We start from the raw sequence: 27475 nt of genomic DNA, 5'->3' as shown, positions 1-27475 counted from the left end.
CTAGCAACGTGGTACAGTCTGCTTCAGTTTCACGTGGAATATGCTACTGGAATGTACCAGAAGCCCCTCTACGGCTCAAGGAGAATGGCCCAGCTGAGCAGAAATTTGAGGCCAAAGTGATTTCTACTCTTCCCAGAGTTCGCCCCCTTCCTTCTATCTCATCTACCTTGTTTTTGCTAGCTGCTCCATGGGTCTGGAGTGTCCTACTCTCTAGGGAGTAATGAGGTACCCCACCTACACTGACCAAGGTGCAAAACACCCCATTACTCCTTTATACTTCTTGTACTAAGTGGCCACAGAATCTGTTTATCCAGTGTGCTAGCATGATCGTAGACAAGAAAGAATAGTATGTGTTACTAAATTCCCCCCACAAAAGATAGACAGCTTTTCTTTCTCACCCTTCTTTACAAAGTTTTCCACTTTGCTTCCCCCATCCACAAATATTTTCCTCAACCCTGTTATCATCCATTTGCTCACACCTACCCTAAATATACCATAGCATTGTAGCATCGCTAGTACAACCCCAGAAGACCTTCCTAATGCTTCTGCTCTCCATCCACAGGTCCTCACTCTGTTCCTCATCCACATAACCTTTCACACATTCTTAGCTACTTCTTCAGTTCTGCCAACTCAAAGCCCTGCTCCTATGCCTGGTTTCTGGGCTACACTGGCACCTCTTTGCCCAAGTGAACTTGAAGAAATCTCTTAAGAGTTCACAACTGCTAACACACATCGTTTCGATTAGCATGGATTCAGTGGAATTATTTGCTGCCTAGACCTGGTCAGTCCACCTTAATTAATAATAATAATAATAATAGTAAACCTCAAAAGTTTTGTAGCCATTTTCACAGCATTATCACAAAGCCTGGCTTCACCTGGAGCCTGGGGAAGTTAATTAAAATCTTAAACCCCAGGTTCTTTTTATATTGAAGTGAGAAGTCTCCAGAGATGCTATAAACAAGTACCATGAGCACATCATCTTGACAAAAGAAAAACAGAGGTATTTGCTGCGTTGGTGTGTGAATACACACACAAATGGATTCTTCTTCTTTGACGGTAACTTCCTGACAGCTCAGAACAATTTCCTTAGGATACCGGCTATGGATATTTGCCTGGAGTTTTCAATAGCTGGCTGTGTAAAGGGAGACAGACTTTTTGTCTCCCCCCACCCCCGAAAGAATGGAAACAGACTCTTTCTTTCAAAAGTTGGCAGAGATACGTGGCAGAGGGGTCCAGCTCATTTGTAGAGGCAAACATGCTGCCGTCCAACACAGATTGATCACCAGCTGGGAAGCAAGTCATCCTGCTGTAGGTTCACAAAAACTTTGGCTCTTTGCTTCTCTGATGACCATCAGCAACAGACTGACATGCAACTCTTCGAGCGGAGAAGCTGGCTACAGAGGAGAACTCAGGGACGCTACACAGGTTGAAAGTGTATTATTCACGCACTCCCTGCCTGGAAAAATGCAAGTTCCCCACCTTTCTGACCTGGGCTTGGAGAACCGTGAGGGCCTGAGTTTGCTTTCTGACTTGGAAGGCTGCTTACAGCCTTCCAGAGCAACATAAAAAAATGAGTACCTACTGGCACTTTCCAACGAAATGCCAAAATCCATGAAGAGAAATGACTAAGGAGCAGGTTTTTTTTTTTTCCTTTTCCCACTGAGAGTGAGAAAGAAGAGACAAGATATTTCATGTCCCTGTTAAAGAGTTTGCTTTGCAAAAACAAATGAAGAAGTACAGCTTGTTATGCCCTTTGTAGCGAGGGTCTCGAAAAAGAACACACGTTGCTGTGATTCCTTAAGGATGGGGAGGAGAGTCAAACTCCCCCAAAAAAGAGCTTTAAAGCACCACGCAGCAAGCAGGCAAGGCATATTTACTTGTTTAAGAAAACTGGTACCCAAGTGACACACTGGAAAAACAGATCAACCTGCGATGAGTTTTATTTTGTGTAAGTTTATTAAATTTTCCAATTATTTTGCACTTTTAAAAAACTGTAACATGCTTCCCACCTACTACTTTTTAAACCACAATGATACTTTAGGTACCTTAATATTTCAATAGTTGTTTCCTGCACTTGTTTTCCATCAGCTTCCAATAACAGACATTTTAACCAAAGACAATTAGCACAAAAAAATGCTGTCATTACAGGGGTAGGGATTCTCTTGTTCACCAGAGTATGGCTGAAGCCTAGAAGAATGCCTGGCATGTAGTAGATCCTCACTGAATATTTGCTGACTGACTATTTGCTGGAAGCCAACTTACAACACCATTACTTACTAATAGATGGTTCACCAACAAAATTCCATCAGCAATTGTCCCACAAATTTCAAAAGCCATCTCAATGAAGAAAACACCGTCATGACTGTACCGTTTCTGCTATTACCACTTGGTCCACTGTTGAAACTACTAAATTAAAGCTGAATATAAAGAAGACATTTAGCCCATGGGATTAATTTCTTCAAAGCTAGTGAGAGGGAGGAAGCAAACTACTGTTTTCCTTTTCATGGGAGTGCTGCATGGGTTTACTCTGCACAAAGATAGAAAGGAATAAATATGTAGTAGTTAATGATGGGGAGAAGCAACAGCTTTTTGGCAGGAGTACAAAGCCAGGAAATTTAGCAGTTTCCAGAGAGTTGCATATGCTTTTCGGTGAGAAGGTTTGTGATAGCACTTCCTCATGAAATGCCAAAATCCACACCGAGAATGACCGAGTCGTTTTTTTTCCATTTTCCCACTGAGAGTGAGATAGAAGATACATGATGTTTCATGTCACCGCCAAAGTTTGTTTTGTAACAATATATGAAGAGAGACAGCTTATTACACCACCTGTACTATACTATTTGTTAGCATTTTAATAGGTAATTAATCTTGATTGGATAGGCTTTAAGATTTTTATTTTTTGGCACATATGCTCAAGCTATTATGTTATAAATCTCAAACATTTCAGCAAATGTCATCCTGATCATTCCCTACTGCATAGAACACTACCAGTGAAATATTCAAGGTCAGGAACTTGGATTCTTTACCCACTGTATTCAGGAAAAACAATTTATTGTTCTGTCTCAGTAAAGAGGGGTGATTTCTTTGGGGCCTATATCATATTGGCAGTCAATCTAGAAAACTTATAATTACTTTTAGGCAATGGGGGTTTGGTAAGTGCATTAATCTGTCTCGGTGAATTTAAACACATATCCTATAGCTGTAACTATGATAAAATTCCGAGTTCAACATTTTATATTACTTTTCAGGAATGAAGTGTGTGCTTAGTATGTCTGAATGGTGTGCAAAATCTAACATAAATCAAGAGTATGTCTTCGCAATGGGGGTAAAAATCTTAGGAAGGTCTTGAGGTGTTTTTAAAGTAGCCTTCATGCTGAATGGCCCTGGTTTGGCAAGTTAATTATTAAAGCAAAATTTAATTGTGTTTGGTAATTACTACAAATCATTATTTAAACTAAACTAAATTTAAGCACTTTCTAGAGTATAAAAATATAGGTGAATCTGACCACTTGCTAAAATTTACTCGTAACCCCCTGCACCAAAACAATATTCAGGGCATGTCCCCAGTCACTCCTGGACATGCGTAGAATGAAAAATTTGAGGCGTGTGACATGGACGTCCCCAGCTGAAGTGAAACAAGACAATACTCTGCCTTCTTGTTTTAGCTCTCATACTGTAAACAAGCGTCTGCATCCCGGTCTACCTAGTGCCACATTCTCCACATTTTTTGCACTTTTTGTTGGTGATTTTTGCTTGTTTGGAATGGCCCCCAAGCGTAGGCTGTGATGTGCCTTCTGGAGAAAATGCATGTATTAGATCAGCTTTGTTTGGGCTGTTGACCGTGAGTTCAATGTTAATGAATGAACAAAATATATTAAATAATGTGTCTTTAAACAGAAACACACTGAAGACAATATTACATGTTGATCAGCTGACAAAAATGTCGAGACCAGAGTCTCCTGGGAACCCTACCTGGTATCCACCCCCCCCACCCCCACCCCCACCGTGGCAACGGTTCCGTAATCACCAGCCAGTGTTCATGGTGACTTTGTAGACCACAAACACCATAAATACGGTAATGAGAAATGATCTTAATACGAAATTTTCACCTTTAAGAGAAACGTTTTGCCTTTGAAGGGTAGGGTAAATGCTCTACATTACAAAAAGTATTAACAAAACCAACGTTTAAAGACATTTAAAATGGTTAAAATTTTTGTAAAGAGACAATACCAAGTGCTGGGAAGAATGAGGTGCAACTGAAATTCACACCTGTGGGTGGGGATGCAAATGGTTCAGTCACTTTGGAAAACAGCTTGTCAGTTTCTTTGAAAACTAAACATATGCTTAAGGGTATAAACTAGAAATCCCAAGAAAAGTAAAAACATTCATTCACAGAAAAACCTACATGCAAATGTTTGCAGCAGCTTGATTCAAAGTTGCCAAACCAACCCAATGTCCTTCAACTGGTGAATGAAAAAACAAATTGTGTTTTCATAGCAGCACTATTCAATAGCCAAGACAGGGAAGCAACCTAAACGTCCACCAACAGATGAATACTATTTAGCCATATAAAAGGGGAAATAATGCCATTTGCATCAACATGGATGGACCTAGAGATTATCATACTAAGTAAATCAGAGAGAGAAAGACAAATATCATATGATATCACTTATATGTGGAATCTAAAAAAATGATAAATTTTTGTAAATGTTATTTACAAAACAGCAACAGACTTATAGACAGAAAACAAACTTATGGCTACCAAAGGGGAGGGGAAGGATAAATTAGAAGTTTGGGATTAACAGATATACACTACTATATATAAAACAACAAGGACCCACTGTATAGCATAGGAAACTATATTCAATATCTTGTAATAACTTATAATCTGAGATATGTATATATATGTGTGTATATATATATATATATATATAACTGAATCACTTTGCTGTACACCTGAAACTAACACACCATTGTAAATCAACTACACTTCAAAAAAAATAAATTTTTTAAAAGAGAAATTGTGGTACAGCGATACAGTGGGATACAATGGAATACTCTTCAGCAGTGAAAAGGAACAAACTACTGATACAAGCAACAGTACGGATGAAGCTCAAATGCCTTTATGCTCCGTGAAAGTAGCAGATACAGAAGCTACACACTGCATGATTCCATTTATATTCCAGTTTGGAAAAGGCAACACTGTAAGGACAGAAAACACATCAGCGATGCTCAGGGGCTGGGATGGAAGGAGGAGCTGACCATAAAGGGGCACGAGAGAATGTTCTGGGGTGATGGACCTGCTCCGTGTCGTGACTATACATGTTTATCAAAACTCAAAGAACTGTTGCCCCCAAAAGGACAAAATTTACTATATGTAAATCAGTACTCAACAAACCTAACACACACACAAAGGTAACAAAAGACAATAATGCTTTAACATTAGACATTCCTTCAAATTCTCCTCTGGTTTTTACCAGTGTTCACAGGCACACTTTACCTAGCATCACACAGACGGATGCTTTGTTTTTTAAAAAAATCTGATGCATTTTGCCACTCCAGCAAAGACCAGCATGATGATTTGGCAAGGTAAGACCCCTTTCATCAGCTTCAAATCCACATCTTTTTTAAGCTCCTGCAGCAGCACTTCTCACGAAGCAGTTTTATTTCTCGGTGGCCTCAGTATTTCGTGCATGTATCTGCTCTTAACCGCCAATGGAGGAAAACCAACTCACACCCTGAAACAAGGCCTCTTAGTGGCCTTCCACTATGAGAAAAACCTTCGCCCCGCTTCCAACAACAGAACAAACATTTGGAAGCAGAGGCTGTGTACCAGGCCTGTGCTCAGCACTGGGGATTCAAGAATGAATCAGACAGCCTGCCTTTTTCACTTCCTCACTGTATCTTAAAGCAAGGGTGACCTTCATCCCTCAAAACTTCTGGCGTTAGATTTTAGAAATCTCTCCTTTGTTTATACTATCTCTCCCAGCATTTATCTTCTGAATTATTCACTTTTCCCAGATCTAATTCTCACTGTAATCCCATTTAACTTCTTAAAGTTTGACTGAAAGTAGTCCAAGCTGATTCTGCTTAAATTCATCTTCTTGTGGAGAAAAAACAGGGTCACACAAGTCAATGTCATCTCATCTTTTCATCTCACACTTCGTCACTATGGAGATAGACAGTCCCAGTTTGAGAACTTACACAAGGTATTATTTTAATGTTTGATGTAATCTCCAAACTAAGCAGTAATTCCCCTTGGGTACAATGGTTTTCATAATTTTTCTAAATAAAATGGTGCCTCTGACATGTATCTGGCCCCTGCTAGAGTTCATGGTTTCTAGTGGCTTGTAGAACTTAAAATATTATATACTTTCTGACAGGTAAAAGTAACTAGAACCTCTATTCCAAGAGTTATAATTTAGTTCCCATAATATATATGTCCAAATTATTTTTATAATTCTATAAACAAACCCATCTCTAAGTTTTCCTTTCAATGAAAAATGAGTATTTAAGGAAGAATGGAAAAATAACCAAGGTGTTAGGTTTTTCCACCAAACAAATCAATGACTTTTGATTACTTCATAAGAAACAAATGCATAATTTAAATATACAGATACATACATACACTCACAGATACATACACACAAGAATCCCTGGATTCTTAAAAAAACTAAAGTTTCACTGCTTAGACAATTTGAGTTTGATGGTTTGCTTCTTTTTTCTTATTTGGTTTAATTCAAGCTATATTTGATGCATGCTTTTCTCTTAACCCGATTAAGTTACCTTGATGATTCACCTTTAAAATACAGAAGCAACTGACTGCAATCTCTCTTAACACAAGGGGCATGAATTGTTCTGTTGGGGTCAAATAATAATGAGTAACTATAAGATATGTCCTGATGGCAATTTCATCATTATGACCGGGCTGGTATGTGACTCAAATTCTAGTTACTCAGCAGTAACTATAACTCAATCTTGTGTCTTCTTTGATGTTTTATTCTAAGTATCTTAAATCATTTTTAACCCAGACATTCCTGTACCTGACAGCTTCTTGGTGGAGGCTTTGTCTTGCCAAGAAATACCTGAAACGATTAGCTCTATCTTCCCTTCTTTCAAACACAAGAGTGCTTGTGGGGAAGAAAACTGATGCTGGAAGAAGGCGGGATAAGAGGGGAAAAAATTCTCTTCAATCTTGAGTGGAATTTAGATACCAAATACAGAAGAAGAAAAAATGTCTCTGCTCAACTAGAAGTTAAATATAAATGTTTCTATTTCTAAACACTCGTTCTTAGTCAAGTATGATGCTTCCTGGGAGAGGGAATTAGTCCTTTAAAACACACTGCAGCTCTGTAAGGTTCAGATGGGTGGGAGTACCCAACTTTGGGGGTTGATGCTGAGCCTGATGAAGTACAAGCAAAGAAATGGACACACGGGGCACACGGCCCTGCCAGATGACAGTGGCTCTCTGGATGACAGCGGCTCTCTGGATGACAGCGGCAGACAACTAGGGCCTGTTGGATATAAGTGAGCACGTAGAAAGATCAGCTGGTACAAGGTCCCGTTCCCTGACGAGCATTCCCGATGTCTGAACTTCTGTGCCCCTTCAGCTGCTGATGACTTCAAGTTTAAAATCCACTTGGGGACTTCTCTGGTGGTGCAGTGGTTAAGAATCCGCCTGCCAATGCAGGGGACATGGGTTCAAGCCCTGGGCCGGGAAGATCCCACATGCCAAAGAGCACCTAAGCCCATGCGCCACAACCACTGAGCCTGCACTCTAGAGCCCACGAGCCAAAACTACTGAGCCCGCGCACTCTAGGACCCACGTGGTGCAACTACTGAGCTGCATGCTGCAACTACTGAAGCCTGTGCACCTAGAGCCCGTACTCCGCAACAAGAGAAGCCACTGCAATGAGAAGCCCGGGCACCGCAATGAAGACCCAACGCAGCCAAAAATAAATAAATAAATAAAATTTTTTAATTAAAAAAAATAAAACCGACTCGGGAACTCTTAAATCACTAAGGTTCCCAGCAGGGTGGGCTGGACCTCATTTCTAGGGCCCAATGTGGCTAGAAATGGGGGTGGGGATCCAAAAGGTTAATTTCCTAAGCCCTGAAAATCACTGATACCGGTTCATCGTGTAGGTTCATCCAATGCACTGTAAAACTCAGGGAAAACCAAGAAAAGTAACTGTGAATCAGCTTAGCTGCCACAGGAATAGTTAAAAAAAAAAAAAAAAAAAGAAAAGAAAGAAATGTTGACTTCCGTGGAGAAAATATCAACACTATTAACACTGACAATGCTCTAGCGGTCATACAGACCATGAAAAATATACATGTTCAGATCTGAATCAGATAGGAAGATGGACACTACAGAGAACCTTCAAACAGCACTTTTTTTTTTTTTTTTTTTTTTCCTTTTTTGCGGTACGCGGGCCTCTCCCTGTTGTGGCCCCTCCTGTTGTGGAGCACAGGCTCTGGATGTGCAGGCTCAGCGGCCATGGCTCACGGGACCTGCCGCTCCGCGGCATGTGGGATCCTCCCGGGCCGGGGCACGAACCCGTGTCCCCTGCATCGGCAGGTGGACTCTCAACCACTGCGCCACCAGGGAAGCCCCAAACAGCACTTTACAGCTCCTATTATTCTCCTTTCTTAGAAAATACTGTAATTCTCTGTTCCCAATGCTGCCTTTGCCACTAGAGTGTCAATTCCTTGGAGGGGATGTGGGTCAGAAGGGCAAAAGGACATATTCCAATGTATCTGTGTACCCAGCACTTAGCACAGCGCGACTAGTGGATGTTGGATAAATGTTTGTTGCATCAATAAATAAAACGTGCCATGAGTCTCTTGCTCTCCTGAAAAGACTGACTGTTAAGATCTGCCAGTCCCAACCAAGAGGGAATACAGGGGAGTGTGAATTGCAACTGAAGAAGAATGGGTCGGCTGCAAGACACTGCTCTAATATGGTTTTTGGTGACAAAACCGCTGATGTCAAAGATGCAATGGAGAAGTTTGAATAAGACTGTCTCATGAAATTAAAGGGAAAAAGACATTTCTAAATATTTTTCCAAATTATTTCAAATATATATAATAAATTTAATGTCATAAGTAGACAACTGATTATTTCAACTAGAGCCCTAAAATATATATTCCAAGCTGGGCAAGAAATTTGGTAGGAAGGTGGGGTCTTCTTTTTGGAAATACAGGAATTATCTTATATTCAGGGATACAAGCATAGATAAATGAGAGTGAAAGCTTTGGGGGACACACCAGAGAAGGCATGGTGAGGAAAATATTTTGACATGTTGGTAGGGGGAAAAAAAAGCACAAACGAAAAGAACACAATGTAGTAAGGAATTAAAATAGTAGTTGAAGAAAAAATAGGACGATTTTGACTATGGTATCATGAAGGGAAGGATACGGGAGGAGGAGCCCAACGTGGACAGGAATACAGACACTCTAGTAACACAGTCAATGTACTCTGCAGACGCCACGTGACAACACTGTTCACAAAGTGGGATAACTATACACACGCAGCCTTTTATCCAAGACGCTCTTAAAATTATTCACAAAACTTTACAGCTTGCAACTAGAAGGGAAAGTCTATGACCACTATGTCTCATTATGGTTCTGACCATTTCTCATATGAAAAACTGTAGAGTCCTCTGGGGGACACTGCTCCATCCCCCATCTGGGATTTAGGGGTAGAGTTTACTATCCCCAGCACAGCCTCCTCACTGCCCTAACAATACAACGGTGGTCCACAGAGAATCCAGATGCTGGGAAGGACTGTCATGACCAAGGATGTTAAGTATTGAATATATTAACCAAGCAACCTTTAGAGGAGGTCCTTGCTAGACAGGCAGGGCTGGGTGCCATGATACGAGAAGTACTGTTTTCCCGTGGATGAGATTTATCTGCCACAGAAAACCAGTTCACTGGTGAAGGGGGGAGGAGGAGGAGGAAGCACGTGTACTTGGCGGGGGGCAGGGGGGGATGAAGCGAGTGCAGAGGGTTGTGGGTCTCAGGATGGTCTTCGGAGCAGCAACTACAAACACTAATTTGAAACCCAGAAGTGGTGGAGAAAAGGCTGGGAAACCAACTGAAATAGCATTTGATCTTTGGCCTCTCTGATCTTAAAGTGGGCTGAGCCCCCAGCTGAGTTCACTGGGGCCACTGAGCAGCTGTCCAACGATAACCGCTTTCATAGTTGTCAGCAACATTTGGTTAGAGCCAGGACTGGGGCTGTTCCCACTCTGTGGAGATGGAAAAAGAGCCTATGTTTCCCTTCATTTTTACCTCTGCTGGAGCTATCCTAAATTAGGAAGTCATCTGGATTTGTAAAAATAATCACTTCTTGGCATGTTCACAGAGTCTGTTGAAATATTATTTCGGAAACGAGAATTTGGATGCCCGGAGGTCACAGGAGGAAATGAGTCTGGCAATTTGAAAGTGCACCTGCTGAAGTTCCAGGCCCTCTCAGTATTCAAATAATTCATCCATCCTTCCAAACATCTCTTGTGTCTTTCATTTAAAAAAAAAAAAAGTTCTAAGTTATTACACTTAGTATGAATCAGAAAAGAGCCCTGCTCTTCTTTAGATGTGGATTCTGGGGGTTTTCTCCAACATTTTTTCACAATTCAACAAATGCTCACTTAGAGTCTACCTTATACACAGTATTCTGTGAAGCATGTATGTGTCAATCAGGACAGCTTAGGCTGCAAGAGGCAGCAAGTCCTACTCAGACTGGATTAAACACAGAAACTTGTCTCACGTGATGAGAAATTCAGGAGTACCTCCAGGGGCAGCTGATTAGAGGTTCAGAAAAGTCATTAAGTAACCAGGTTCCTTCCATCTCTGTGTTAGTCTCCTATCTCTGCTGTAACAAGTTACCACAGACTTAGTGGCTTAAAACAACACATTATCTTACAGACCCGGAGGTCAGAAGTCTGACCTGGGTCTCGCTGGGTTAAAATCAGTGTGTCCGCAGGGCTGCATTTGTTTCTATAGGCTCTGGGGAAGAGCCCATTTCCCAGCTTTGCCAGCTTCTGGAGGTGCCTGCACTCCTTGGTTCGTGGCCCCTTCCATCTCCAACTCCAGCAATGGCTGGTGGAGTCCTGTCACACCACACAACTCTGACACTGGCTCCCTTGCCTCCTCTTCCACTTTTAAGGACCCTTGTAATTACACTGGGCCCATCCAGATGGTCCAAGATAATCTTCTCATCTCAGGGCCCATAGCCTTAGTTACATCTCCAAGTCCCCCTTTTCTGTGTAAAAGTAACATAGTCTTAGGTTCCAGGGACCAGGACATGATCTTTGGGGCCATTACTCGGCCTGCCACAATCTCTGCTCCTCCAGCCTCAGCGAGGGCTTCGGCCTCCAGCCGGTTCCTCTCAGAGTCACAGAATGGTAATTAGAGCAGTTCCAAGTATCACGTGCAGACGTACCTTCCAGAGGAAGGAAAGAGTGAGCCACCTCTTTCTTAGAAGGGAGAGAAAACCTTTGCCAGAGGCCCTAGAAGTGCTTCTCCTTCATGTTTAACTGAGACGAGTCACTGGCCCATTATCAATCCAATTTTTTTTTTTTTTTTTTTTTTTTTTTTGCAGTACGCAGGCCTCTCACTGTTATGGCCTCTCCCGTTGAGGAGCACAGGTTCCGGACGCGCAGGCTCAGCAGCCATGGCTCATGGGCCCAGCCGCTCCGTGGCATGTGGGATCTTCCTGGACCGGGGCACGAACCCGTGTCCCCTGCATTGGCAGATGGACTCCCAACCACTGCGCCACCAGGGAAGCCCAATCAATCCAATTTTTGACAAGTGGAAGGGGTTCACTGTAATCGGCATAGATTGATAATTTGGGATGGCTGTCAGAGTCAGCCATCATATTCGCTATAGTGTAGCAAATACCTAGAAGGGAATATAATCACTATGTATAGAACACTTACACCTAAAGGTACAGCCCTGAGGTGGATGTTTTACGTGTCACCTAGCTTAATCTCCCAACCACCCTGTGAGGTAGGCGTTAACTCAATCTTACCAAGAAAACCAAGGCTCAGTTTGAATTTTACTATTTATTCTAACTATAGATTTTCTGTTTATACTATTTTATATAGAGATGTAGATGTAGATTTGCTGTCTATTAAGGACAGGAGAGTTGAGTTGAAATCTGTGTTTCAAGTTTGATGCTATGACAGTGTCGTCCAAAGTAATCATGACTTAAAGAAGTTCACCCTGGGCTTCCCTGGTGGCTCAGTTGTTGAGAGTCTGCCTGCCGATGCAGGGGACACGGGTTCGTGCCCTGGTCCGGGATGATCCCACATGTCGTGGAGCGGCTGGGCCCATGAGGCATGGCTGCTGAGCCTGCGCGTCCGGAGCCTGTGCTCCGCGATGGGAGAGGCCACAACAGTGAGAGGCCCGCGTACCACAAAAAAAAAAAAAAAAAAAAAGAAGTTCACCCTATGGCTTGCTAGAAAACAGACTCCAAGTCCTAACTTTGAGTCCGTTGTCATGCTCTCTCTCCTCAAAGGCTGTCAGAAATTTCCGATGCAGTATGAGCATGCCTTAGAGACTGCTTAGAGAATGAAGACAATGGCATATGAGGACAAGAAGCTCAGCGAAGCACCAGAAGTCTGAATTCTATAGGTCTATCAGTCAAAGTCCAATCAGGAGACAGAAACCATACCAGTTATTTTAACAGAGAGAATTTAATATAGAGAACTGTTAACACGATAGAAACCTGTGGACTAGGTACTTGAAAGGGTAAAAGCACAACCCTAAGGTATCACGGAAGCAGTATCGGTAGCAAAAGGAATAGGTTAAGATTATTAAAATTAGGAGCCTAGAGGTGGGCTCTATGGAAATGAAACTCAAAGTTCTGCGGAGGAGGTGCCACTCAGCTGGTGCAAGTGTCTGGAGGGCACCTGAAGAGGCTGATCCTGTGACTGCTGGGAAACTGCCAACTGCATCCAGCTGCTGCTTCAGGAAGGCATTGCTGCTGCTACCAGGGTGAAGAGGCATAGCTGGTGTGATGCAACAGACAGGAAGTAAAATGGACGGTGCCTGTCCCTTTTTGTCCTCCAACCTTGCAGCATCCTTCTAGCACTTCCTGCTGGCAGAGCTTAACAGGAAGCCAGCTGGCAAGGCAGAATGTGGCTTGCAGAGTGCCGGCTCCAGCATCACAAAGGAGAGCCCAAGACAGTGTGTTTGGAGATACTTATCATATGTGCTCCACAGCTTTCTTAAATCTGATTCTTAAAACTCAGCAGCTACAAGAGGCAATTATCAAAGAGTAGAAAATCATTTTTCTAAAGCAACGAAGGCATTCCTATAAATAGAATGGTATGCTGAGGGATTTAAATTAGGATCTGCAATTATGATCCTTCAATTACGGCATGCGATTATTTTAGGAATATAGCTATGACACAAGGCAAACGTTTATACCTCTAAGTCCACTGCTCGGTGTGATCCTTAAAGCAAGTCTCAAACTTAGCTGCATGCCTTACACAAAGTAGGTTGTATTTTTCCTTTAGATTTACAAAGCAGCACAAGAAGGAAAGAAAAGTACTTAAATATGAAGTTAAACCATGATCTCTGGCCTCCAGTACTGCCTCAGTACAACGCTGAGATTCCCGGACGGCTCTATGCGCTGAAAAATCTCAAGTGCGTGTTTTAAGCAAAGAGTGTCAGCAGTGGGCGCATAATAAATGTTCAAAACAAGCTCGGTGGCCGGACACGGGAACCAGCAATGGAGCCTAAGTGCCTCTGATGCCAATCTCAGCCTCTTAAATACACACACTGGGTCACGCCTCTGAGCTGTATAGGTTTTAATGTATTCTCCACCACGAAGCTCTTCGGAATTAGTCTTCTCCCCTAAGTCATCCAATTTTCTGTCCTTTCTCACCAAAAACACTTCCTCGGTAAAAGGCAGAGGATTATTTCTCCAGGTTGTTTTTCTTTTTTAAACTGTAGAAATGTCAGGCGTGTTATTTTCAGAGTGATTTAAACAGCGCTGATGTTCTAACGGAACATCAAGAACAAAGATGCTCAAATATTAATCATCCTGCCCGGCTGTCTGCCGGGAGTCGCTGAAAATGGCAACATAACGCTGTCTTCTGGCTTCGCATCTCCGTTACTGCCTGTGCAGCTCGCAAACGCTCCCTCCCTTTCCAGAACATATGGAACGATCTCGGCAAAGAATTTGCCTCAGTGAACCCTGACTGGCCAATCAAAACCAGAAGGCTCCAAGTTCAATGACTAATATTGGGAATGAATTGTGCGTGGTGAAAAGGAAATTCTGTGCGCTGGAGAAATTTATACCCTGAGAGCAGCCGCATCACAGGTGTGCAGGATCACCTGGAGAAACTGAACTTTCAAGAAGGCGAGTTCAAACATTTCTTCAGGCAGCACGCCTGTCATCACCAAGGATGAAAAACGGAGCGGCCCGCGGAGGTATCAGCGCTGCCGGGGCAACAAGGGCTGCCCTTGACTGAGGGCTTCCAGGGCTTAGCTTGGGGCCATCGCTGGGCTAAGCCCCGCGGATGCAGGATCCTATTTAGTTTAATCCCACAGCCCATAATGTAGGCGTTATCATCCCTTCTCTACATATGGGGGACGAAGCTTGGAAAGATTAAGAGAACTGTTCTTGGTGCCGTAGCTAGAGGGGGGGCTCCCCCTCCAAGTCCAAAGCCTTTGGTCTTAACCACTGTACTCTTCAATATTCTCTCCCCCTTCCTCATGCCCTGATGTTTGTAGAAAAGGGGAGGGGAGGAAAACTAGACGTTAAGAAATATCAAAACCTGGACAGAAGGAGGTTGTACAAAATGGTCTTGGAAAATATGTGGGGAGCACCTATTTCTAAAGAATGGACGAAATACATTAATCACCTTGGGCAATAAATTAAGTACTATTTCCAAGATGAAAGACATGTTGGCTGCTGAGAAGTTCTAACAGTGACCTTTCAACAGAGAGCGTGGAAACAAGCACTGCAGAGACATTTGCTAGCTCTTCAAATTCTACGTAAAACAATGAAAACTCAAAAGGGGTATTACAGACTCCTAGTCAGTTTCATCCTAAAAAGCCATGGGGATTAAATCCCCATGCTGGTTTCCAACAGCAAAGTGACACCGACCTGTGTGCAGTACGCCCTCATCCCATCTTCCTCTGCCCGAGGGGTAACGGGGACAGCGATCAGGGTGGCCTGGCGGCTCCATGAGAACCCACAGAAACTCACTTCAACCAGCCTTCACTGACCACCTATGAAGCATGAGGCATCGTAATGACGACTGTGACGAACAGCTGTTGAGCGCTTGCTGTATGCGAGGCAGTGTGCCCAGCATGTGTTTTATCCCATTTAATCCTCACAGAAATCCTGCGGGGTGGGCACTATTATCTCCCTGCTTTAAAAACCAGATGACTGAGGCGTAGAGAGGAGTTAGGTCATTTGCCCAAGTCTCTGGCCTAATCTCTAAGGCTACACTGCAGGCTCTGCAGGGTGAAAGAGCCCCACCCTTCCAGATGTGAGCATCATGGAAAGATAAAGATACACGTTCCACTCCCTCTTGCTTCCCTGAAATGCAGGACACCCCTCCCTGGAGGAGGGGGAAGCCGCGGTGCTGACCCCACTCTCCAGAGGGGCTCAGGGCGTGGGAAGGCTCCAGGAAGCCACTCCAGTTCTTGGAGCCCAGGGGTCACCTGCACTGACCCTCCCAGCTGTCCTGGTCACGTCAAGGCCTTTCATCCAACACGGTCATTACTGCCCCCTCGCGCTTTTAACCCACGTTCATTCAGGATGGAGCTTGAGTTGATGTGAGATACAGAAAAAACACTTCTTGAGAAGGAGTTATTACTTCGTTCTATTTTAAAAGGTAGGTCCCTGGCATCTCCACCAAAACAAAAACAAGCCCCATAAAAGGTAGAGAGAGCATACAAACTAATTCCCAAGGAAAACCATCTTATTTCCCACGGAACTGAGAGAGCTGAGTTCTTTAAGTGGTTTCTCTCTCCAATTAAAAATCTGCCCATTTCATCTTTCCCTTAATTAATTAGTTAATAGTAAGAATTACCCACGAAGTGTGAAATTTTTAAAAGAATAAAACTATAAAGTCTGCAACTGGTTTTCTTCTTTTAAGTAAAAGAGGTATGATGCTGAAGGTGCAGTTAATAGGACATTGGTGCACATAAAACAAAGCAAATCATCATTTCTACTGGGTTTGAGTTTATTATTTCCCAAGTTCTTGAAGAGAACCCTTTACATCTGCTGACAGATTCCAGTTATTTCTGAACAAGCTATAACTGAACAACAGTTTTTAAAAACAGAAGGCCCTAAAATATACAGCTCCCATAATGATACACATTTAACTACAAAAGGTGAAAAGACACAATGTTCCATATTTTTATCCTAAGTACGAACAAAGCCATGGTTAGAAATAGGGTAGAAGCAATATACTGGTTGAATTCCAAAGACTTATAAACATCATTTGAAAATGCTAGGTATGGGTCAATCATCTCCAGAGATTTGCATTCTAGTTAACACATATCCCATCTGACCCGTTGATTTCTTATTCTATAGACCTAACAATTTTCAAAGACTTAAAACTGATCCAATGTGTGGTGGACCCAACAGAGATGTACCACCTCGGTCCTCCTTCAAGGAAGGACTTGGTGCCCCAGCTACTGGGAGTGCTTTCAGCAAGTGGCCTTTGGCCATCAGCCTCCTTAGGGATTGTCTCAAGGGCACGGAGCTGTCTTGCCCAAGGACATGATCCTCCCAGGGCAGTCCACATCCAATGACTGATCAAGATGCGGGTCTAAAGGCCCAGTCACGTGAATTCAACATGGGCCAACTGTCACAGGCCACTTAGGCTCCAAAGCTTCCCATGGTGTTGGCTGAGGCTGTCTTCAAAAACTCAGCTTCTCCCTCCACCCATCCGGCTGCTGTGGCCTCCCTCCCTCCCACAGATGCTGACCCCACAGGAACTCCCTAATACACATCCTGCATAGTAAACTCCCTCCTGAGGCTGCTCAGTATCCAACCTGTGACTCGAAACCTCTATGGAGAAGAAAAAGATATCCAATTTTCAGGGTAAGTGACACAAGAAAAGAAGCTGGGAAAAAAGCTTTCATAATTACCTTGGTACTTTCCCTCCTCTATGTGACCTACACTCCAGAGGCCTTTAAAACTCAACCTAGAAAAAGACTGAGCAGCTCTCCCTGGGTTGGTCTTTGCATTACTGCAGTCAGACAAAGCAGCACAACAGAACTCTGGGTGAGGCAAGCTGAGGTACTTGGTCGGCCCACAAACTCCCCTGAGTGGCATCGCCACCTGGTACATAATACGCTGTGAACTCCCAGACCATCAGAAGTATTCCTATTCACATCCGAGTCTAAGTCCACACGTCTTTCTGTCTCTCTTGTACACAGACGTGTACGCGCACACATACACAGATGCTCCATGTCTCTCTTCCTTCATGTGGAAAACTGAGGCCTAACTATAGTGGTGTCAGGTTACATGTACATAAGTGATAGGCGAAACACGATTATAATCACCTCATCAATTTACATCCCAAACCACCACCTCAAGCCCAATCTCTCCATGAGCCCAGCTGAAACATTCCTCACAATCACAACTACTTACTACTCCCCAGACTCTCTGCCCACTTCCCGCAAGAAAAAGCACAAGTTTTTAAAATTATTTTTTAAAACAAAGAAAAACAAAAATGGCTACTCTTAGGCTCTTTGATTGGATGATGAAAGAAAGCAGTAAATGAGTATTCCGCTCACTCCCACCTCTAAGACGGGCCAAGCTTAGGATGAGTTTAGTAGCACAAATCCTACGAGTCAGGAGTGAATCCAGAAACAGTGAGGGTCCCTTCTCAACACCGGGCCTCAAATGATCCTACCCGAATGACCCCCAGGGTACAGAAACACACTGGGGTCTCCTTAAGTTCACTTATTGGTGGGTACACAACACTTAACGCTGAAACACACTTCAAAGGCTGGTTAATTCTTCAGTACACAATAGAAATGTTTTTAAAGTTGTGTTTATGGATTTCAAACTAACCAAACTGGCTCACAGAGCTACTTTGCCTTTGATGTCAACCCAGTTCCTAAACTACTGTTAAAATAGTTAAAACTATTGTAATAACAATAAAAAATAAAATAGAAGGTCTTTATCACTGCATTCAGAGAAGGTTTCCTCTAAAATTCCTCTCTCCTGGCAGGACTGTCCAGATGGAAGGAGAACATCGTGTTCCTCCCCCAAAATACACAGTCCCGACCGGGCTACCTTCTTGCTCCAGCTCCTTTAATGACTCTGAACTGTCTAAAAGCACTGCCCTGCAACCTGAGTTCCTTTCCTGCGGTCTCCCCCAGCCCAAGCACTTGGTTCTAATCAGACCACTTCCTTCCTGCTGCTTTGGTTTTTATTACCAAGTGCTTCAATCCTTTTCACCACCCCAGATGCTAAACAACTTCCACTTTGAAAAGCACATTCTCTGCGACCCCTAAAGACAGGCCAAGCTCAGCAGGTCTTCCATATCAGAGCCAGTCTCACACATTCTAGGTGAAACTGAGGCGCAAGGATGGGTCCCCGGCAGCTTCCACCTCCTTCCTGTACCCCCTTCCCTTCTGAAGAGCACATGTCTATCCATCTCAGAAATCAAGCGTCCTCACTCTCCCACAGATCGTCCAATCAAAGAGAAGTGTAGTGATACGATAAACAAACCACATTGGGTGGAGGCCTCTGTGCGGAAAACAGTGAACATGCCAGGCTCGACTGCTTTTCTTAGGAAAGGCCTGCTTACAAAATTGGCTGGTGTTTGGGAACTCGGATTTGGGGAGGGTTCCCACCGTTAACTGATAAGTGTGGTCACTAGTCCTGAACTGTATAAACAGTCTGGTTTATGCTGAACGCCTGCTTTCCTTCTGGAATCGGGGAACATATCAACTCCCTCAAAAAAAAAAAAAAAAAAAACCCCAGGCCCCGACTTCCTCACGAGCTTCCTGGTTGGCAACACTTTACAGGTGTTGTCACAACTCGGGGACGCAGGCGCATCCTGTGCGCCTCCTCCTGTTGGAAGAGGCCCGCGGGAAGCTTGTGCCTGGTTTCCCCTGGACTTTGCCCCTTGTGACTTTTCTCTGATTTTGCTTTGTACTCTTTTCACTGTAATCAACTGTAATAACCGTGAGTATAACTAGAGTCGATTCTTGTTATTCATGGTAGTTCTGTTCTACAAAGTCACCATGAACACTGAATTCACGAATACGGAACCACTGTCCCTAAAGGAAATGTGTACGCGTGCATATATATTCTATATAGATATAACACAGATTGTATCTTAAACCCTGAAAACAACTCATCCTGGTAGATTCTATTTTATTTTTCAAAAGAGAAAATGAAACTGATAACCAACAAGGACCTACTGTATAGCACAGGGAGCTATAATCACTGGTTTGTAATAACCTATAAGAGAAAGGAACCTGAGTAACTGAATCACTGTGCTGTACACCTGAAACACAACATTGTAAATCAACTATACTTCAGTTTTTAAAAAAGAGAGAAAATGAGGTTCCGAAGTGTCGAGTGACTTGCCTGAGGCTGCCCCACTAACAGGAGCCAGAGTTGGGATTCACACCCCATCCAACTGGCCCCAGAGCCGCAGTCTCCATCCTTTGGCCACCTCCGTATGCGAGCAGAAATAAAAAGGCAGAGCGTCACCTGGTTTGACCTTGGCTGGGAATGTGTTCATCAGGTAACCCCAAATTTTCACCTCTTTACACATGTCCATGAATAACTGCAAAAGCACTGCAAGTATTGATGAGGCGGAGGTATACATAAATTTTAGTGAGCAGCCAACTATCTGCTGAGTCCTGTGAGTCCTAGCAAAGCGCCAAACCTGAGGGGAGGGTCTTGAGACACCTCCCCACCTGCATAACCTCCGAAGGGAGCTCTGGGTTCCCCTTTCCTGCAGAGGCACCAGGGAGCAGGAAGTGCATTATCCCTGGGTCGAAGTGGCAGAAGGCAGAGCTCCCAGTGTGACCTGCTCCTGCATCTGTGACTGCTTTGCTCTTCCCTTTGAGATTCTCTCCGGTCTCTGGTTTTGGCCTTTCTGTCCTCTATTCCCCACTCCAGCTGCTAATGTTGGTCTGACAGCCTCCTCTCTTGGAAGTCAACGAGGAACTATGGTGCAGCCCAGCGGAAGGGAAGCCTGATGAATCACATGGGCCAGCTGTCCTAGGGCCTGAGGATAAATGACATTTCCCCCGACAAGTGTTTCCACAGTTTTTCCTTTGGAAAATCCTCGCCCCTCTCTCTCATCAGATGACCTCTCAGCTGACTTCACAGCCAGGTAGAAACCAAGACATTGGCCTAGAAGAAAGGGGTAAGGAGGCACTAGACCAGAGAGAAGTCAACAAAATAAGTCCTTGTGACCCAAAGTGGGCCCAGCCCAGTTCACCAGAGTTAAAGCTAGCAGCGAAGCCAGATGACAAACATCATGCATGTGTCTGAGTATCTTTTCTGCAGAGCCAGCAAATTCAAAGAATCTGGGTTCCTCACGTGGCCAAAGGTTTAATCAATCACACCTATTTAACGAAGTCTCTGCCTATATAACGAAGCAGCGATAAACATTCCTGAGCAATGAGGTTTGCAGAGCTTCTGGACTGGTGAACACATGGACGTGCTGGGAGGGGGATGTGCCTGGAGAGGGCACGGGTGCTCCGTGGGCATCGCCACCCACACCCCTCTGTCCCTCTTCCCTTGGCTTTCCCAAGTTGCACCCTCCATAACAAAACTGAAATTGTAAAGTAAACATTTTCCTGAGTTCTGTGAGTCAGCCTAGCAAATTATGGAATCCTGACAGTGGTGGGGGAGCGGGGTGTGGGAACCCTGTATTTGCAGCCAATGGGGCAGAAGTGGTTAGGGATCCTCAGGACTTGTGAAAGTGAGGGCAGTCCTATGGAGCCCCTACACCTGTGGAGTCTGAGTGTGACGTTAACTCCACATAAACAGTGTCAAAATGGAATTAAATTATTGGACACCAGGTGGTGTTGGACAATTATTGTTGGAACAACATACTTGCTCTCACTGGTGTCCTCTCTCTCTCTCTCCCCCCACTGCCCCTCAACTAGCCCCATTACTATAAACTAGCCCCTTCCTGGAGGTGAATAATGAATGTTCTGAGAAAGAGCTGATCTTACATTCACCAAGTATTTAATACCATAAGTGCATGGAAAATAATCACCTTCCTTCCGTATCTCTAATTGTCTTATCTTTAGGCAAATCCATCTATGAACACATCAGATGATAACTTAGAGGTATCACTCCAATCACAGAAGCCCTAGAAAACAACTTTCACAGACTGTATTAAAAACGTGTTTAATTGAAGCTTCCAGAACACTAGCTTTTTCAGGAAAACGATTTCTATAGATACTGAGACCTTGTAAAAATCATATATATATAAAAGAGACTTTGAGCTCAGGACAGCAGAGCAAGCACACATGGCTTCCTTCCCAAGAGCACAATGAAATGCCAGTAAAAATATTTTTTGAAAGAATAAATCCATTCCATGGTGGCCCTGAAAACACGAAGGAGTGCTATCAGTGAATAAGTCATTTGAAAGGCTTTCTTTCAAAAAAGAAGACTGTTGGGACTGTATTGACAAATCAAAACTGGGGGTGGGGGAAGCAACTTGAAATACACATTCAGGGCTACAGATAGGAGCTCTTTCTTTCTGATAGAACCCTGGAGAAGCTCTGAGCTTGGAGTCAATGGCTATTGGGAGCCAAAGAATGGCCTACAGAGAGATGGCTGTGAGGCAGGAGCCAGGGCATCTGAGGGGAGCGCTGTCTAGAGAACAGCTGAGCCAGGTGGCCCTGGCCCTTGCCCCTGTCCCATGGGGACTGGAGTCTGCAGTACTGAATCCCAGCTGCAGCCCCCAGGACAGCTCTCTCTAGAGAGGAGGGTTTGCTTGAGGAGCGCCCATGGTGTTGGTGTCCAGGCTAGCAAATGAGTCAAAGAGGAGCCTCTAGGATAGACACGGAGGTGAAAAAAAAAATAAAAGACATAAAAAGACGTCACCCTGAGGTTAAAGTTCCCTTTCCTTTAGTGATTTGGGGGTAAGGGTTACATAGCAAAGGGTCCTGAACCTGCTGTGTCCTCTTCTACCCTAAGCACACACCCTAAAGGGAAAGCTGCCTGCTGGGATACCCTGCCTGCCCATATAGAATACATTCAAGAGAGAAGATCTGGGGGTAAATAAACCTGCTGAAATACCAACAAAGCCTACATCAGCTACCTATACTCATCAATATGATCCTTGACTCATGGATCTGCCTTAACAAAGTACCAAGACTGCAGCGGGGGCTTCAACAACAGACATGTATTTTCTCACAATCCTTGAGCCTAGAAGTATGAGATCAAGGTGTCAGCAGAACTGGTTTCTTTTTCTTTAGATGTTGGGGGTAGGAGTTTATTAATTAATTAATTAATTTTTGCTGTGTTGGGTCTTTGTTTCTGTGTAAGGGCTTTCTCTAGTTGTGGCAAGTGGGGGCCCCTCTTCATCGCGGTGTGCGGGCCTCTCACTATAGCGGCCTCTCTTGTGTGGAGCACAGGCTCCAGACGCGCAGGCTCAGTAGTTGTGGCTCACAGGCCTAGTTGCTCCGTGGCATGTGGGATCCTCCCAGACCAGGGCTCGAACCCGTGTCCCCTACATTAGCAGGCACATTCTCAACCACTGTGCCACCAGGGAAACCCCCAGAACTGGTTTCTTATGAGGCCTTTCTCCTTGACCGGCAGACGGCCGTCTTCTCCCTATGCCCTTACATGGTCTTCCCTCCATGTGTGTCTGTGTCCTAATTTCCTCCTCTTATAAGGACAGCAGTCTTATAGGATTAGGTCCCAACCTAATGACCTCATTTTAACTTAATCACCTCTTCACCTCTTTCCAAATACAATCACATTCTGAGGTTCTGGGAATTGGGACTTCAACCTGTGAATGTTGAGGGGACATAATTCATCCTATAACAGCGTGAGAAAGACTGAGATGAACAAACCAAAACTTACCTGGAGGACACAGAAACACCGCCACGAGCCGAAGGAAAATGTAAACTTCTGATTAGTACCACTCAAAGGTTTAAAAGACTTTACAACCTTAAAAACATACTTCTGTGGGGGGAAAAGCAATCGTAAGCATTAAAGCATAAGCTTTAATGGTGTTTAAAAGTATTGTTCTCAAAATTTAAAAAAAATCTGTTAGAAGAGCTGAGTCACAGAATAGATACAATAACAGAAATCAGTAAAACATGTTGGTAAATCTAAATAAAAACACTGACCATAGGGGCTTCCCTGGTGGCGCAGTGGTTGAGAGTCCGCCTGCCGATGCAGGGGACACGGGTTCGTGCCCCTGTCCGGGAAGATCCCACATGCCACGGAGCGGCTGGGCCCGTGAGCCATGGCCGCTGAGCCTGCGCATCCGGAGCCTGTGCTCCCCAACGGGAGAGGCCACAGCAGCGAGAGGCCCGCATACCGCAAAACAAACAAACAAACAAACAAAAAAAACACTGACCATAGGAAAAGAAAAAAGAGAGCTTCAGTTTAAAACATTATAGAGGAAGACTTTGAAGCAAAGTTAAGAAATCTAAACTTGATTGATTCAGAGATAGTTATTTGCTCTTGACTTTGTTAAAAATGTGTAAACTTAAGTCTACATGTTAAAAACATAAGAGTGGCTGTGGCCCAAGGTGGGTGGCCTCGCTGAGCATCTCATTCTTGGGTGGAGATAGGGGAATTTCGTTTTCCCATAAAATGGTCATTTCTCAGCCCCTGGCTTTGTATGGAGCCCGCTTTCAGGTGCTCAGAATGCACAGGGACCACAGCCCCGGCTTCCATCTCTGCCTGGGTGTTGAAACATTAGTCCCTAGTGTGCATATTCGCTCAGTTATCTCTGAGGGCCACGAGGCTTCCATTCCGCTCATGGCTGTGGGTTAATAAAATACTTCATTTCTGACACCCGGAGAAACTCTTTCTTGCTTTCAAGCTCATCTAAGAAGTATAAATCAATTTTAAAAAATGTTTCATCTAACATTTCCATGTGTTTGGGAAAGGGAGCAAGGGGCTCCCCATCAGCTCAGTCTACCATTTTGATTGACAGCCTGTACTATGAATAAAGAGTTAATAACAGGAAACACTTTTAGATCCCTTACAATGTGTGAGGCCCAACTCTCGGAGCATCACACGTGGCCATTCATTTCACCTTCATACAACACTCTAAAATAGGCACTAAAATCCCCATTTTCTAGACAAGGAAGTTAAGGACAGAGAAAGAGGAGGGTCCTAAGGCTAGTCAGTACCAGAGGCCCTTTGGCGCCTAACTACTAAACACTGCCCCGTGACGGTCACTTGTGTCATCCACCCAGTGTGTCCAGTCCTCCTCCCCTTCAACCAGACGCAGGGGTAGGATAACACCTCCTAGTGGTTTTAGCTCTGACCAAGGAGCTCTGAGCAAAACTGACTTGTCACTTCTGGGCCAGAGCACTTAACTTCAGGAACAAGACCCTCTAGAGCTCTCCGACTCTCCGGCACAGTGACCATCAATGTTTGAAACGGTGGCTATTCTATCCATCAGGGTTCTTAAGTAACCGTGCCCACCAATGACCCCACAACAGAAATATACTGAAAGATTAAAAAAAAAAACAAAAAACAAAAAACACGTGTTTTCTATTTTAAGCTACTTATAATTGGAGGTTCTTTTTCATAAAAGTTAACTTATTTCTGTTAATATGTAATGGCTTATTATTGTTATTTTAAACATGAATAAATATTTTTTAAATGTTTTAAATTTCTAATGCAATTCGTGTTGATAGATATAACCAATGTAAACAAAAGCTCTTAGGAGTTCTCAATGATTGTTAAGAATACAAAGCAGGCTTCCCTGGTGGCACAGTGGTTGAGAGTCCGCCTGCTGATGCGGGGGACACGGGTTCGTGCCCTGGTCCAGGAAGATCCCACATGCCACGGAGCGGCTGGGCCCGTGAGCCATGGCCGCTGAGCCTGCGCGTCCGGAGACTGCGCTCCGCAACGGGAGAGGCCACGACAGTGAGAGGCCCGCATACCACCAAAAAAAAAAAAAAAAAAGAAGATGGTTTAAGGTAGTCATTTCAGTTACAAGCTAAGTACGTACTAGGGATGTCATATACAACATGATACTTAGCACTGCTGTGCACTGTATATGAAAGGTGTTAGGAGAGTAGATCTTAAGAGTTCTCATCAGAAGGAAAAGATATTTTTTTCCCTGCTTCCTTAATGTTGCATCTCTCTGACATGACGAATGTTCACTAAACCTACTGTGGTAATCGTTTCATGATGAATGTAACTCAAGTCATTATGTTGTGCACCTAAAACTCATACAGTGCTGTATGCCAATTATATCTCAATAAAAGTGGAAAAATATTTTAGAAGATGGTTTAAAAAACATGTTTGGAAATTTAGAAACAATGAGTTAAAAAGCAAAATCAATGGCAATTATAAAATGTAATAGAGTAAATTAAAATAACAGCACTAAATATCAGTATCTGTGGAGGGTAAAAGTGGCATTTGAAGGAGGATGGACACAGGCTTTCGTATATTTGAAAAGAAATGGTATTAATTAGCATGGAGCCACAGTGCTGTTCAAAATTACTGTTAACAGGGAACTTCCTGGCTGTCCAGTGGTTACGACTCCATGCCCTCACTGCTGAGGGCCTGAGGTTCAATCCATGGTCGGGGAACTAAAATCCCACAAGCCGGGCTTCCCTGGTGGCGCAGTGGTTGAGAATCTGCCTGCCAATGCAGGGGACACGGGTTTGAGCCCTTGTCTGGGAAGGTTCCACATGCCGTGGAGCAACTAGGCCCGTGTGCCACAACTACTGAGCCTGCGCGTCTGGAGCCTGTGCTCTGCAACAAGAGAGGCTGCAACAGTGAGAGGCCCGCGCACCGCGATGAAGACTGGACCCCGCTCGCTGCAACTAGAGAAAGCCCTCGCGCAGAAACGAAGACCCAACACAGCCAAAAATAAATAAATAAATAAATAAAATTAAAACCCCACAAGCCGCATGGTGTGGCCAAAAAAAAAAAAAAAGAAAAGAAAATGACTGTTAACATAACTGTTTCTTGACTCAGACTGTTGATTGCCCTTCCCAGGAAAATATAAATTCTCCGTAATTTTCAGGGCTTACTAGGTACTCACGCTGTGAAGCATCCCAGCCCTGCTCTGAACCCCTCCCTCTGCAATTTCATCTTGGAACGTCTGCCTCATCACCCACCCTACCAGCGACAAAAGCCTTCTTCGGATTTCTCAAACTTGCAAGGCTCTCCACAGCCTCTGAGGCCTCACACGAAAGGTCCTGGCACTACCTGGAATGCTTCACCTGCCCTCCCCCCTTCCCTGGCCCACCTTGGCCCAGGTCCTGTAACCTCAGCCACCAACTGAACCCAGATCTCCCTGCCATCCCCTGCCCAGGCAGCCTGGTCTCTGCCTTGACAGCACATCCCACGATGTGAGAAAACACCTTGATCTGGGGGAGTGTTCGTTTCATGTCTGTCACTCCCAGCTAGACTTCAGCACAGTAAGGGAAGGGCTCTGGTTTTGAGTTGTAATTGTTGCTTTTCGATATAAAAGGGCCATACACACAGCTGGTACTCAGTCAACATCTGCTGAATGAATAAACGCCCCACTGCCAATGTACTTATTTCTTCTCCCTAAAAGTGGCTAAACTCTCAGTTTAGATGCATTAACTGCTACGGGACAATGCAAACAGTATAGAGATAGAGCTGTATCTCCCTTTTTAAAAGTAAATTACACAGACGAAATTACAGGATTGATAAAGTAGAAAACTGAGTAATTTTACATAACGGATGACACCAACCCTATGGATGTTTAGGTCACTGTATAGACAGGTCGAAGGTCACACCTACACAGTGACTCCCACCTTCCCCTCCAGCCTGCTAACAGTTCTCATCTCCCAGGCTGTCTGGACTCTGGGATCAGTGCCCTCCTCCCACGTTTCTCAACCGTGTTACCCTCCTTTCCATATAAGGGCCTTTGCATACGCTGTTCCCTCTGTTAGAAATGGTCTTTTAAATCTCAGTACATAGATCATGTCCTTGGGGAAGGCTTTCCTAATCCTAATCCACGTCAGGGTCCTCTGTTCTATGTTGTAATGGCGCCCTGTAAGTCTCTAACTGGGCATCTGTGCGTTTAGCTGTCTAACGTCTGCCTCTCCCTCTAGAACAGAGGGCAGAAACCAAGTCTCACCACAGCTGATTGATACGTGGGTTCTAGCACAGAGCTGAGCATATAGTCGGCACTCGGTATGCTGAATGAAGAGAGAATGTACTAAGGAAGGAAAAATATTACTCCGGATTTTGGGACAGACCTCACTAGGCTTAATGAGGCCTCTTTTTATTAGGAACAAAAGATGATTTAATCCAGATAAAGTTACG

At 44.0% G+C, this 27475-nt stretch overlaps 1 protein-coding gene across 2 annotated transcripts in view; it reads right to left on the bottom strand.

The window, feature by feature from the left end:
• STX8 (syntaxin 8) overlaps positions 1-27475 on the bottom strand; it is a 247639-nt gene that overhangs the window by 145045 nt on the left and 75119 nt on the right. The gene's annotated exons all lie outside the window — the stretch shown is intronic.

This window comes from Mesoplodon densirostris, chromosome 18 (assembly GCF_025265405.1).
Source record: "Mesoplodon densirostris isolate mMesDen1 chromosome 18, mMesDen1 primary haplotype, whole genome shotgun sequence".
NCBI lineage: Eukaryota > Metazoa > Chordata > Mammalia > Artiodactyla > Ziphiidae > Mesoplodon > Mesoplodon densirostris.
Note: the sequence above shows the minus strand (reverse complement) of the source record. Positions and strands in the feature narration are given on the sequence as shown.